The sequence below is a fragment of the Panthera onca genome, chromosome A3 (assembly GCF_046562875.1).
Source record: "Panthera onca isolate mPanOnc1 chromosome A3, mPanOnc1 haplotype 2, whole genome shotgun sequence".
Lineage (NCBI taxonomy): Eukaryota > Metazoa > Chordata > Mammalia > Carnivora > Felidae > Panthera > Panthera onca.
The window spans coordinates 21274652-21288398 of record NC_138341.1 but is presented as its reverse complement, the minus strand read 5'-3'; the positions used below and the strand labels follow the sequence as shown (position 1 = coordinate 21288398).

The following is a 13747-nucleotide window of genomic DNA, read 5'->3' as shown; positions in this document are numbered from 1 at the left end:
CACAGTGAAGGAAATCATCCATAAATGAAAGGGCAGCCTATGGAATGGGAGAAAATATTTGCAAATCATTTATCTGATAAGGGTTCAGATCCAAGATATATAAAGAACTCATACAACTTAGTGGAAAAAACCCCCAAACGATCCAGTTAAAAAATGGACAGGGGCACCTGAGTGACTCAGTCCATTTAAGCGTCCGACTTTGGCTCAGGTCATGGTCTCGCAGTTCATGAGTTCGAGCCCCGCATGGGGCTCTGTGCTGACAGCTCGGAGCTTGGAGCCAGCTTCGGATTCTGTGTCTCCCTCTCTCTCTGCCCCTCCCTTGTTCATGCTCTGTCTGTCTGTCTGCCTCAAAAATAAACATTAAAAAATTTTAAAAATGGACGGGTATCTGAATAGACATTTTCCCAAAGAAGACATAAATGGCCAATGGGTACATGAAAAAGTGCTCAACATCACTAATCACCTGGGAAAGGCAAATCAAAACCACAATGAGATTATTGTGCCCCACCCCTGTTAGAATGGTTATTACCAAAAAGACACGAAATAACAAGTGTTGGTGAGGAGAAAAAGGAACGCTCACGCGCTGTTGGTGGGAACGTAAGTTGAGGCAGCCATTAGGGAGACTGTATGGAGGTTCTCCAAAAACGTTAAAAATAGAACGACTGTATGATCCAGCAATTCCATTTCTGGGTATGTGAAGGAAATAAAGTCACTACCTTGAGAAGATACCTGCACCCCCATGTTCATTGCAGTATTGTTTACAAAACCAAGACATGGAAACAACCTAAGTGTCCATTGATGATGAGTGGATAAAGAAAATATATACACAATGGCATATTATTCAGGCATAAAAAAGAAAGAAATCCTGCCATTGGCGACAGCATGGATGGAACTTGAGGGCATTGCACTGAGCTAAGTGAGTCAGAGAAAGACAAACACCCGTGATCTCATTTATATGTGAAATCTGAAAAAAAAAAAAAAAAAACCCAAAAAAACAACAAACTGAACTCACAGATTCGGAAAGCAGAGTGATGGTTGCCAGAGGGTGAGGTGTAGACAAAATGGGTGAATGTGGTCGAAAGGTACCGACTTCCAGTTATAAGATAAAGAAAGCCTCCTGGGATGTAACATACAACACGGTGGCTGCAATTAACAATGCCGTATGGTGTATTTGAAAGTTGTTAAGAGAGTAGACCTTCAAAATTCTCATAATAGGAACAAAACTTGTAACTATGTGTGGAGATGGGTGCCAACTAAATTTATTGTGGTCATCGTTTCATAGCGTACCCAGATGTTAAGTCATTATTGTTGTACACTAAACTAATACAATGGCGTATGTCAGTTATATCTCAATTAAAAAAAAGAAAAAAAAGATGAGAATGTTCTTGTTAACAGCCGGGACCCAGCTCTCCCTCTCCGGCCCTTCTCTCTGTTTCAGTTTTCATGATTGTAGCTTTGAGAGCAGGATGGCCTTGGGGGAGCAGACCGTGAGGGCCACCTGACTTCCAGCTTTCCCTGGCCTTGGTGATCTCAGAGAGCTGGTGTAATTAGACCAAAGCTTTGGTCTGTCCTCAAAGAGGAGCCCTCGTGCTGACTGGCATCCAGTGGCCTTGCTTGGCCATGCACAGCCTTTGGGCATTTGTTGCGGGGAGAAGAAGCAACCTTGATTGAGACGCTGGGGTTGAGGAGAGCTGAGTCTCCTGGATTAGGCTGGCAGGGAGGAGGACGGGGGTAGGATATGCAGGGAGGTGGAGGCACCAAGAAAGCTTGGATTGCCCTGCTCCTTAGCACCCCACACGAATCATTTTCCAGGAGAGAGGCCAAAAGGAAGAAGCCACTTTCTCCCCCATGTTATTCCAGGAGTGGTGGGAGGGAAGCCTGGACCCAGAGCTTGTTGGAAAGCCTGGAGCACCAGCCTGAGAATCTGCAGTGCTGCTTGGAGGCAGTGGAGGGGCCTGAAAGGTGTGTGGGCAGAGCTATTCCAACACGAGGTCGTGGCCCTCCGAGCCAAGCCTGCATTCCTCGGTGTGGCCTCCACAATCTGCCCTTCCGACCTCTCTGGCCTCATCCCCTCTGGTCCACTTAGGGCTCTTGTCACCAGCCATCCTGTATCCTTCACGATCCTTCCAAATGCTCCAGGCTCTTTCTTGCCTTTCTGCCAGAAATGCACATCTTCCCAGGTACATATGTAACTGCACTTAGTGCTCCCCGAAGCCCTTGGAATGGCAGCATTCCCATTTTGCAGATGATGAAACTGAGGCTCATCGTGAAGCAATTTGTCTAAGTGCTTATAGGTAAATGCACGACAGATACAGCATTCAAGCCTAGATCAGTTTGACTCCAAAGTCTATGCTTTGACTTTTCTGCCACATTGCCTCTCTAGAAAATGATTGAGGGCAGAACAAGGTAGCAATAGGGGGGAAGAACAGAAGGTGCTATCAATACAGGACCTGGCACATAGAGCTTAAAAAATACCGGCTGTGTTGGGGTGCCTGGGTAGCTCAGTTGGTTAAGTGTCTGACTCTTGATTTCGGCCCAGGCCATGATCTCATGGTTCGTGAGTTCGAGCCCCGCATCAGGCTCTACACTGGTAGTGTCTAGCCTGCTTCAGATTCTTGCTCTCCCTCTCTCTCTGCCCCTCTCTGGCTCTCTCTCAAAAGTAAATAAACACACATTTAAAAAAAAGTACTAGCTGTGGGGCGTCTGGGTGGCTCAGTTGGTTAAGTGTCTGACTTTGGCTCAGGTCATGTTCTCACAGTTCTGGGTCCGAGCCCTGTGTCAGGCTCTGTGATGATAGCTCAGAGCCTGGAGCCTGCTTGGATTCTGTGTCTCCCTCTCTCTCTGCCCCTCCCCTGCTCACGCTATGTCTCTCTCTTTCTCTCAAAACTAAATAAACATTAAAAAAAAATACTAGCTGTGTGAATGAATAGGCAGCTCAGAGAGGATGGCCATAGAAAGGTCCAGGACCCAGCACCCGGGTTTGCTCCAAGAGGGACAGACGCTTGACTCTGAGTAGGAAACAAGGCAGAACTGAGGGGGAGGCCAGCTTGCCAAGGGGCTGGGAGATAGGACTGTTGTGAACAATCGGGACTCAGTGACCAATCCGAGGTGACGGAGGAGGCCAAGCTGCCCATGGCCCAGCCCTAGCACAGTGCTCAGCACCTGGCCCAGACAGGAACTCTGAAGGGTCTCTAGACTGTGCACAAATTGGAGGATGGCTTTGAGGCTTTGAGTTGGGTGCCTGGGAGAAGGGCAGTGTTTTCAGTGCACCAAGGGGTATGACAGGGAAGAACCATTCAACCACCTGGTTGAGGGCGGGTCTTGGTGTTGGGGTCATCCCGGGGAGGCACAGGTGGGGTACCTGATCTTTGCACTGTGCAGATCTCAGATGGTCCAGAAACGGTGCGTGGAATCCATAGCACGACGGGGAGATGGAGATCAGCTGGGAGGCGGCACTCAGGCGGAAGGGCACCACGCTGTCAGGGAGATGGAAAAAATGATGTCGTTAAGGAACAATGTGGCCAAAGGAATGAGCTGTAACTTGTTGGATCCAAAAGGACAAATGGGAAAACGGCTGCCAGAGGCACAGGGGTGTCTGATGATGGCCTGACACTGCCCTGGGGGAGGGACTGAGCCCCAGCCCAGAGGCCAGAATAGAATTACCCTATAGGCTTCGCGGACCCTTTCTGTCCCTTAATACCTTGGCAAACAAACCTTCTGGTCTATTAATAAAGGCTTGATGAATTGAGTCAGGATAGACCTGCTGGTCAGAGAACTCTGCCCTGTTTCAACGGAGTAGATCTAGGGAGGCTGCTGTGAGGCAGAGGAAAAAGGCCAGGTTCTGGGCTTGGCATCCCTGGGTGGGTCTTACTCCTGCCCGGCTGTGAGCCTTCCTTCTTTTTTAAAAATATTTATTTATTTTTGGAAGAGCGCAAGCCAGGGAGGGGCAGAGAGAAGGGGACAGAGGATCGACGTGGGATCTGCACTGACAGGCTGACAGCCGTGAGCCCGATGTGGGGCTCGAACTCACGAACTGCGAGATCATGACCTGAGCCGAAGTCGGATGCTCAACAGACTGAACCACTCAGGTGACTCTGAACCTGCCTACCTTCTTAAGATGGGTTGGAAGGATTGGGTGAGATACTGGACCACTGGTCCTTAAATCAGGACTGGCATGCCGAGAGGACTTCCTTCCCTTCCTTCTGTTCCCTCTTTCCTGGATAAGGGCTGGGGAAAACCAACCCCGAGGCACAGCCCAGGGAGGAATCCCCAGTGGGCTGAGGCGATCTGGCCTAGGGAAGGGGCTTGCTGGGTCTGACTGGGGTGGGTGGGCCGTGGAAAGACTGAGCTGGTTAGAGGCAGGCGAGACACTCAGCAGAGACCCAGTGGAGATTTAGAATCTCGAGATAAGCGCCAAAGGGAACTTACATGCGTGTGTAAGTGGGTTGGTGGGTGTGGGGGGTTCAACTGGCCTAAGTTGCCACTTAGGTGAGGAAACAGGCCCAGAGAGGGGAAGGGTCAAGGGAATGCAACATGATGACAGCGCCTGGATCTTGATTGAGTTGGAACCCCATTGCTGAGTTTCTGCCTAGCGCAGAAGGTGATGGGCCTCCAGGCAATGGCCAGGGCACCAGACTTGAGAGGAGGTAGTTGTGTTGACCTTCGGAATCTGGAGAAACTGGAACCTACTTTTTTACTGTAGTCAAATTGTTGAGAATCCAGTTAGCCCTGTGTGGGGCTCCAGCTCACCTCCCACTGCCCTGGTGGGGCGGGGCGGGGGGGCCCAGCCTTCTTCAGAGGGGGGTCTTCTTCTGGGAATTTTGGGCTAGGAAGCTTTGGGGTCTGGTAGGCAGGGACTCCAAAAGGTGGCTGACCTCCAGGGGCTTGGCTGGGGGATACAAATGGCCACACTAAGGGGCGCCTGGGTGGCTTAGTTGGTTAAGCGTCTGACTTCAGCTCAGGTCATGAGCTTGCGGTCTGTGAGTTTGAGCCCCGTGTCGGGCTCGGTGCTGACAGCTCAGAGCCTGGCACCTGCTTCAGATTCTGTGTCTCCCTCTCTCTCTGCCCCTGCCTTGCTCATGATCTCTCTCTCTCAAAAATAAACATTTTAAAAATTTTTGAAAATTAGGGAAAAACAAATGGCCACACTAAGGCCTCTGTCCACCCGCCAGTGATGACCCCAGAAATAATTCTCCTATTTTCCCCCAAACTCAGTTGTAAGAGCACATATCCTGTGCACGTATGGTCGCACTGTCACATCCATTTTCCCAAGGAGGGAGGAAGTCTCCACAGTCCACCAGGACAGTAAATGGTGGATGTAGGACTCCTGGGTTGTTCCCCACAGCACCCTGTGGTCTTTGCATCTTCCTCCTCCCTCTGCATACGCCTCTAGAGTCTTCCTTGTGGCCTGTGGTTCCCTTCAGCTGGTGGACCAGGTCCCCTGAACTCCTTTAACTGAGTCCCACTTCTTAGCTCCTGTGTCTGAGCCTTTTTGCTTTCTGGCTGGACCAACTTTCTCCCCAAGAATGGAGAGAGGGACTCAGGAAGGGAAAGCTCCATGCCTCTGTACACAGAGGGAAACTGAGGCACAGAACTGGCCTGCACCAAGGCCAGGAGCCAACGTCCCTGTCCCCAGGTCCAGCAAGAGAGGCCTAGAGCTGCAAGAAATATAGCAGACAGAGAAACACTCTTCTGTTTTCTTAAGCTCCCAGCTGGGACTCAGAACACCAAATCCTCTTTGAAAAAAACAGGAAGAGGACTTATAAAAAAGCAAGATATTGACCTTATGAAACTGGACACCCCCATATAGAGATTAACTTCTTTCTTAAGCATTTTTTTTTCATTTCCATAAGCATCTTAATTCATGCCAACATCATGGCCAGCCTGGATTGTGGATGGTTGGAGAGAAGGATGGCCTTGTCTTAGCCACATATTTACATATGTTCTCTCTCTCTCTGTCTCTGTCTCTGTCTCTCTCTCTCTCTCTCTCTCTCTCTCTCACACACACACACACACACACACACACACACACACACACCTGGGGCAGTAAAAAGAACATTGGAAAAAGAGCCAAAAACCTGAGCTTTATTTCCAGCTCTGTCACTGAACCTTGAACCTCAGTTTCCTCGTCTGTAAAGGGGGTGGTTGGACCAACCAGTTCTCTAAGATTCCTTCCCAGCCTGCCCTCTGGAAGCTGCTTGCTTGAGCACTGTGGGTTGCCCGCTCCCTTATTTCCCACTCTTTCTCCTCCCCCCAACTTCTCAGGGGCCCTGCCTGTGACTTCCAGAACTTCTCGGACAGCCTTCAGGCCTGGTCAGGCAAACCCTGGGAGGGAGGGGACGGAGAGGCATGCCTTCTGGATCTGTGCTGGGCCAGGATGACTTTTATGGTTCTTTCAGCTCTGCTGTAAGGTGCAAAGTCACATGGAAGGCACTCAGCATGAGGTAGGTGCTTCCCAAAGCCCACTTTCCCCCTCCTGCTCCCTCTTTTTAGTTCACCTGGATGCCTATCCACATCTGGGGCCATGTTCCCTTTCATCTGCCTCACCCACGAAGAAGCCACATCGTTTTTTCTAGTTTAAGTTCTCCTCAGCCTGTGTCGTGTGGGTCCAGTCTGAACCCACCGGTGGTTCTCTGTGCGTTCAGGTTGAAGACCTGGACCTCACTGTGGCCTGTGGGCTCTTAGGGATCCTCTCCCCCGACCTCCCCAGCCTGGCTTTGAGGTCCACTTGCCCTGGCCCTCTGGGCTTTGCGAGGCTTCTGTCAGGCCCCCAAACTCACCATGTTCCTTCCATCTCAGCGTGAACCCTACCTCTACCGGGGCTCACCCTGTCTCCACCCGGCACACACCTGCTCTTCTGATGGTCCCTTCACCAGGGAAATCCTCCTTGGCCCCAGAGAGGTCAGGTCCCTCATGCTGTGGTCCTCTGGCTCCCCTCTCCTCCCTGTCGATGAACCACCATCCCAACGAAAAGACCAGTTGCACCTCAAACACTGGATGTCTGTCTCTCCCACTGCACCGTAAGTTCCAGGAAGGCAGAGACAGGTCGGTGCGTCTGTTTGGTTCAACACTGTCTCCCCAGCACCTGCACGTCTGATGCTCAACATGTACTTTTGAGTACACGAATGACTGGCGTCCAAAATTGCTCTCTTTAAACACACCTGAAACACGGCTCCACACCTTCCCTGAAATCGGGGCACAGAGTTCCCTGAAATAGCTTTACTCTTCTCTGGGTAGAGAGCTGGCCTTTCCTAAAGCTTCCTCCTTTTCCCTCAAGTTTCTTTCTAAACGTTTCTCTGACCTGCCAACATTATCGGCCTGCGCAAGCAACAGAGTTCACATCCACGTTTCGGTTCCTTCCATCTTCCAACAAGCCCGATCGTTTTCACCCTTTGATTTTGTTCTGCTCTTAGGGCTGGAGCCAACAGTGGTTATTCTGGGCCCTGGGGTGGAGGGCAGCTGTGGGCTAGCCCTGACTCCGCAAGGACCAGGAGAGAGGTGCGGGGTATCCTCAGTGGCCTTGGGGAGAGGTAGATCATGACGGTGGTCTGGTTCTGGCTGGAGCAGAGGTTATAGGAACCCCCTTTGTCATTCTGGTCAGTATCCCTCAAGGTAGGCTCATGGAACAAAGGCTCCTTGAGATGTTCTCCAGAAGAAAGGATCCTGTGTCCAAATGTATTTAGGGGAACTGAGCATCACTCAGAGTTCGTTCTTGTTTGCAAGCATCAGAAGCCAATTCTGCTAACTTAAGTTTAAAAGGGGTTTATTCTAAGGATCTTGGGTAGCTCACAGAATCTCCTGTAGAGCCAGAAAACCAAGGTCAGAGGCAAAGCAGCCAGGAACAAGGCCCAAAGGACTGGCCCCACGCTGCCACCACTGGGCACAGATACATTAGCTTGTGCCACCAGCTCTACCAACACTGAGTGCCGCCTCTAGAACTGTCACCAGTGTGGGCTCTGGAGGTAGAAGGTAGCCGCCGTCCTCTCCAGAGTGGCTTCTGCATAGTTCCCGCCACTTTGCATCACGAGTTTGGGGTTCAAAGCCTGGGGAGATGCATCCTGTCGGTTGGGTGAGGTCATGTGCCTGCACCCTACCTCAAGAGAGGCTGGAACAGTGTGAATTGGCCCCTTTCAGCTTCTGTAGTGGGCGGCAGCCGCCGCTTCACAGCAGAGAGGAGAGCCTCACATACGGCAGGGGAGAGCAGACCCTGAGTGTCCCCTAAGAATCACAACCGTTCTCTTCACTGTGGACCCTGGACACTTCCCTTGGGAGTTTGCAAAGCTCCAGGCCAGGGTTTCTGGATCTCAGCCCTGTCGACGTTTTGGACTAGATGGTTCCGTGCGGTGGGGCCGTCCTGTGCACTGCAGGATGTCCAGCAGCATCCGGCTCCCTACTCACTGGATGCCACCAGCACTCCTCCAGTCGTGACAACGCAAAATGTCTAAATATATTGCCGAATGTTCCCCAGGGATGGATTTGCCCCTGGCTGAGAACCGCTGCTTCAGGAGATCTGTGGGAAATCTGTAATATGTTTGAGGAACCAGGATTGGTTTAACCTTACTGACCACGGAAAATTTTTTCCTGTAGCACCCTTTGATTTTATCTCACAGAACTTATTTTGGAGAAATGCTGGGCTGGAAACTGGGGACGTCATTCTAGGAATTTCATGGGGCTTGAAAGTTGCATGAGCCAAATGGCCCTAGGTGCAAAAAGGTCTCCCTGCCATGGCCTCCCCCACATTTACCTCCCTGAACAGAGTTCCAGAGTTCCAGCTTTGTGAAGACCCCCACTCTGGGGTGTTCGTTATGACTCTGGGGAACATTCCCAGGGTCCAAGGGAGGAGCCCGCAGAAGGCCATCCAACTTGTAAGTCAGTTTTTTCCCCTTGGCTGTGAACCTGGTCTGCAGGCATAGGTATTGCTCTAACCACCAGGGACCGTGCCTTGGGGACAAACCTCCTGCCTGTGGCAGCCTTCTGCAGCCCCCTGCACAGTTTGTCAAAGATCCCACAAGAATCAAGCTCCAACATGTGGGCCCGGCCTCTCTATCTGCATTTCGCGCATGTCCACCAGCTCAAGGCCCTTATTACTGCCCAAGGAATGCCCTGGAAACAGGGTCAAGTTCACTCCAACCCGGGAAACCTCCCCACCGCTGTGATGCAGGATGAGAGGGTCACGGGCCCACGAGGGGGGACAGCAACCCCTCCCTGGCCTTGCCTTTGAGAAGGAGCTACTGAAGCTGTCGCTAGGCCAAGAGAAGGGGTGACGGAAGGCGCGTGTCCTTGGCGACTCAGTTGTCCTTTCTGGGGTCTTCTCCTGAGATCTGGCAGTTTCCCCACATGGGTGGCTCAGCTCCTGCTTACAGCTTCATCTTTGAGACTCCCTCCCGTGGCTTATGGTGTCTCTAGGTGACCTTGGAAAGTAGTGTCAGGGTTAGACAAACCTGTGTTTGATCGTGGTGGCACCACTCACTGGTGCAGTGAATTCGGACATAATGTCACCTTTCTCTCTGAGCTTCAAGTGCACGGTGGAGAATTTTTAAAAGCTCTTTTCTGGCTCCTACATTCTAGAATCCTATATTTTAGTACTAACCGGTGGCTCCGGGGTGGTGGAAGGTGGGGGTCCCTGAAGCCTCCCTGTGAATTTAGGAACCCATGCTCTGGACCGCAGAGTGCAACTTCACAGGGCAGGGGAGACACCTGGGGGGTGGAGAAAAAAGGCTAAAGAATGCCTTGGATCCCAACCAGCCAAAGGATGCGCGAATGGAAAATTCCTGCTGTGTGTCAGAGGCCCACCTGGCCCGGGTGACAGCCAGCCGAGCCAGACGCGCAGGCCCCACCGTGTGTTTAGACAGCACTTTCCTGCCCTGGCCAGAGTTCGCCCTGGCCTTTACCAACACTCATCCCCGGAGAGTGAGTAGAGGTGTGGGTACGCACCTAGGCTCAGGAAAGCTGTGCCTCCATGTCTGAGCAGGGGCTCAGGAGCGGTAGGGTGAACTGCACGAGAAAGAGGAGCCCAAGGTTCAGCCCAGGGCTGCCCGGAACCCATTTCTGTGACCGGGGAGTAGCCGTGTCCCTGCTCTGGGTCTCAGGGTCCTTGTCTGCGTCGTGTGTGGTACGGACAGGGAGGTCTATCAAGCCTTCTTGGCCAGCCCTGGCATTCTGTGGGCGGAGGCCTACATTTTCTCAGGGATTCCACATCTGCCTTGGGAGAGCCCAAGGCCCCTTTCGTGGGCAGGACCTGGGGCAACTCTCAGAAGCCGCCCTCAAGAGACTTACGCTCACCCTCTGGAGAAGTCAGCCAACGGTTATCTGTAGCTGTAGGACAATGACTTTGACAGCTTTCAGCACCCGCTGAGTTTTCCGGGGCGGCGGGCTCAGGGTGAGTATAATGAAATGGACTCACTCCGCTCAAAGACTGGGGGCAGAGGCTCAGCGGCGATGGACCCGGGAGAGGCAAAGAAGAGACCTGAGCCACAGGGGGCGATGCTTGTTTAACACCATGCAGGGGCGAGTCCTTGAATCTAGAACACTCCAGGAATGAGGCCTCATGTTCTGATGCGGGCTGAGAAGGTCATCGTGTTTCACCATAGCCAGGAGGGAGTGGCCCTCAGACTTGGCCCAGATCCCACACTCGCAGCCTCAGCTGTCCACGGGGGTCCAGTGGCAGGCTGGGGGCAGGCTGGGTGGGGGCTGTGGGTATTCAGAGCCCCCCTTAGAGTTGAATGCACTGGCCAAGGCTGGTCTACAGATTCCCAACTTTGGGCAGTTCGATTGGCAAGTCAGCTCCACGGATTGGATCAGTCCTGAGGCCCTGGCAAGGTCTGGTCTGGAAGAATGGTCAATTCACCAGGGCGATGCCGCATGAGAGGTCCCCTGGTCATGCTGCCTGGCTTATTGGATCCTCCTCTCATTGTTAATCACCTCTTCTTGGCTCAGGTTCCCACAGAGAGAATGTGTCTTAGTGCCTTTTACCTCGCCCTTTGATGCTGAGGAGATGTGACAGACCTTGACCCCAGGCCACCACTGCTTCTGAACTCTGCTTGTCCCCAGCCTGCCTCTGCTCACACCCCCCCTCAGGCGCATACTTAAAGGAAAGCACTGGAATGGCCCTGCACACAAGCCAGGGCAAGGACAACCTTGGCCCCTGTGATTCACTCCGGCTGGTTGCTTACGCCAGCCCAGTGGGGAGAGGTTTCCAGACCTTGCTGTGGGCCAGCCTTCCTCCATCCTCTAAGGCTAGAGCACTTTCTCTGAGCTCCCCGTCAAATCAGAAAACGCGGTCCCTCTCTCAGACCCAAGTCGCGTCCCCTGGGCGCCAGGCCGAACCTGCCTTCTGGAAGGCCCCAGCTGCTGGTGCTACCAGTTAGCTGCAGGGCAGGAGGCCCTCCTGTCAGTTCCAGGAGCCCTACCACTCAGGAAATTTCTCCTCCTATTTCTTGTTTGCTCTGTTTCCAGCCCATGCTCTCCCCCACTCTGCTTCCCTACGTGCTCCGCGGGGATTCAGGTCACCCGGAAATAGCTTTTGCTTCTTCTGAGGCCTGGAGTCAACATCACAATGTGCAGCTCTGAAATTCAGGGAGGCTCAGATCAGTATAGAGGTATAGATGAGAGTGTGTGCGTGTGTGCGTGCGTGCGTGTGTGAATTCGCCTGATTTGAGGACGTACTTGGTCCCCAGAGAGCACAGTCTCCCTTTTACAAGGGTCCTCAAAGACCTTCTGCCTCCCTCCTTCCAAGTCAGCTGGGTTGAGTGAGTGCGGGGTCTGAAGGGATGTTGGGTGTCGAGGGAGGGGGGTTTGAGCCCAGATATCCTTATGGGGGGTGGTGGAAGATGGCTTAATTCAGGTGATGGGTCTGAGCTCTGGGGTGTGGGATGGCATTTGGAAATGATCATCAAAGGATTCTCTCCCTTTTCCAGAGCACTCTTTTGGTCTCACCGCTCAGGACGCATCCTGATTTATGGGGCACAGGATTCCAGCCGCTCTGGGAAGGGTTCTGGTTTTCGCTGGGCTTGAGCTCCTGGGGAAAGGCAGAAGGGAGGGGCCTGCGCTGGAATGTTCGGAGTTAGGAGGTTGAGGGACGGAGCCTGTGGTGGGCCTGAAGCAGGCGCCAAAGGATGCTTCCTCCTGCCTTAGTGACAGACCCCCACACAGAAGGAGGCAGGACAGGAGCCCCAAGGGCGGCGGGGAAGCAGTGTCCTCAGAGCAGAGAGGCTCCTTGGGGAGCAGTTCCTCGCCCTCATCCCACTGGGGGGGGGGGTGCTGCTTTCGTTTCAAGACTGAGGCCACAGAGAAACCATGTGGATTGATCACACACTCCCATTTAACAGATGAGGAGCCTGAGGCCTTAGGTTCGGAGAAGCCAAGTGGTGCCACTCGGCCTCACAGCTAGAAAGTGGTAACTCCAGGCTCCAAACCTACATCTCCTGATTTTAAATTCTGACTCTTTCCGTGAACACAGTCCCCCTCGGCCTCAGCAGAGAGGGTTTGTGTGGTGCGGGGGGAAGGGGTAGCGAGCTTGCAGGCAGTCAGGCCTGGGTCTCAGTCCCGTCCCCTGCTGGCATTGATTGTGTGAACTGGGGTAAGTTTCTGAATCTCCACGTTCTCTTACATAAAGTGGACGCCGTCAGTGATGCCTTGGAACCGGCTCGTTGTGGCTCCTGAAAGCCAGCTGTGCATATCCTTTGCGGTTCCGCATCCCGTAACACAGAGGTTGGTTTGCCTGCTCTGGACCACGGTAGACGTATTTATACCACAGAAATGAACAAACTTGACAAGTCCTTGCTTTCTTCCATTGAACAAGCATGCGCACGAATCGCCAGTCTTCTGTCAGGCCCCAGCGTGGTGCTAGGGGAGCAAAGATGAGTAAGCTAAAGTCTTATCCTAAAAGATTTCACAGGCGAGAAGGAGGAAACAAACGTGAGAAAGAGCCAGAATCTGTCCGGGAACCGGGGGGGCTCACAGGGCACTGAAGTAGTCAACTGGGGGTGGCGTAAGGAGGAAGGAGGATACTTCTTTGCCAAAGAAGCAGTTTAGATTATTGCACGCTGGAATGTTCTGGAAATTGCAAACACGGGCTTGGGTTTGAAGGCCTAAGCTTTGGTTTGGAGCTTTGGTTTGGAGTCACAGTGGTGCGGGACGCTCCCTGTGTCATCCTGGCCAAGTTATTAAACTTCTTTGAAACCGTTTCCTCGTTTGTAAAATGGGCTGATCATTTTTACCTCGCAGGGTCAGTGTGAGAATTAATTGAGATCATTTAGTCAGCAAAATACCTTTTGGGTGCCTACTCTGTGCCAGCCGCCATTCCGGGCATGAGAAGGCACAGGTGAGAGTCCTCGTGGTGCTTATGTTCTAGTGGAAAGGGACAGTGAATGAATAAAACACAGCCCAAGTATGGGGCGCCTGGGTGGCTCAGTCGGTTAAGCGGCCGACTTCGGCTCAGGTCATGATCTCACAGTCCGTGAGTTCGAGCCCCGCGTCGGGCTCTGTGCTGACACCTCAGAGCCTGGAGCCTGTTTCGGATTCTGTGTATCCCTCTCTCTGACCCTCTCCTGTTCATGCTCTGTCTCTCCCTGTCTCAAAAACAAATAAAATGTTAAAAAAAAAAAACAAAAAAAAAACCACAGCCCAAGTAGCCGTAAGTGGTTGAAAATAATAGAGCAGGGGTTTGGGGTGGGCTCCCCAGGAGCAGTTGCTGAGATGAGCATTTGTTAGGGAAGTGCTCCCAAGGAGAGGAGTAGGGTAAAGAGAA

At 52.5% G+C, this 13747-nt stretch overlaps 1 protein-coding gene across 1 annotated transcript in view; it reads left to right on the top strand.

Annotated features, from left to right (window-relative positions):
- Positions 1–13747, top strand: part of CIB4 (calcium and integrin binding family member 4) — a 143088-nt gene that overhangs the window by 52287 nt on the left and 77054 nt on the right. The gene's annotated exons all lie outside the window — the stretch shown is intronic.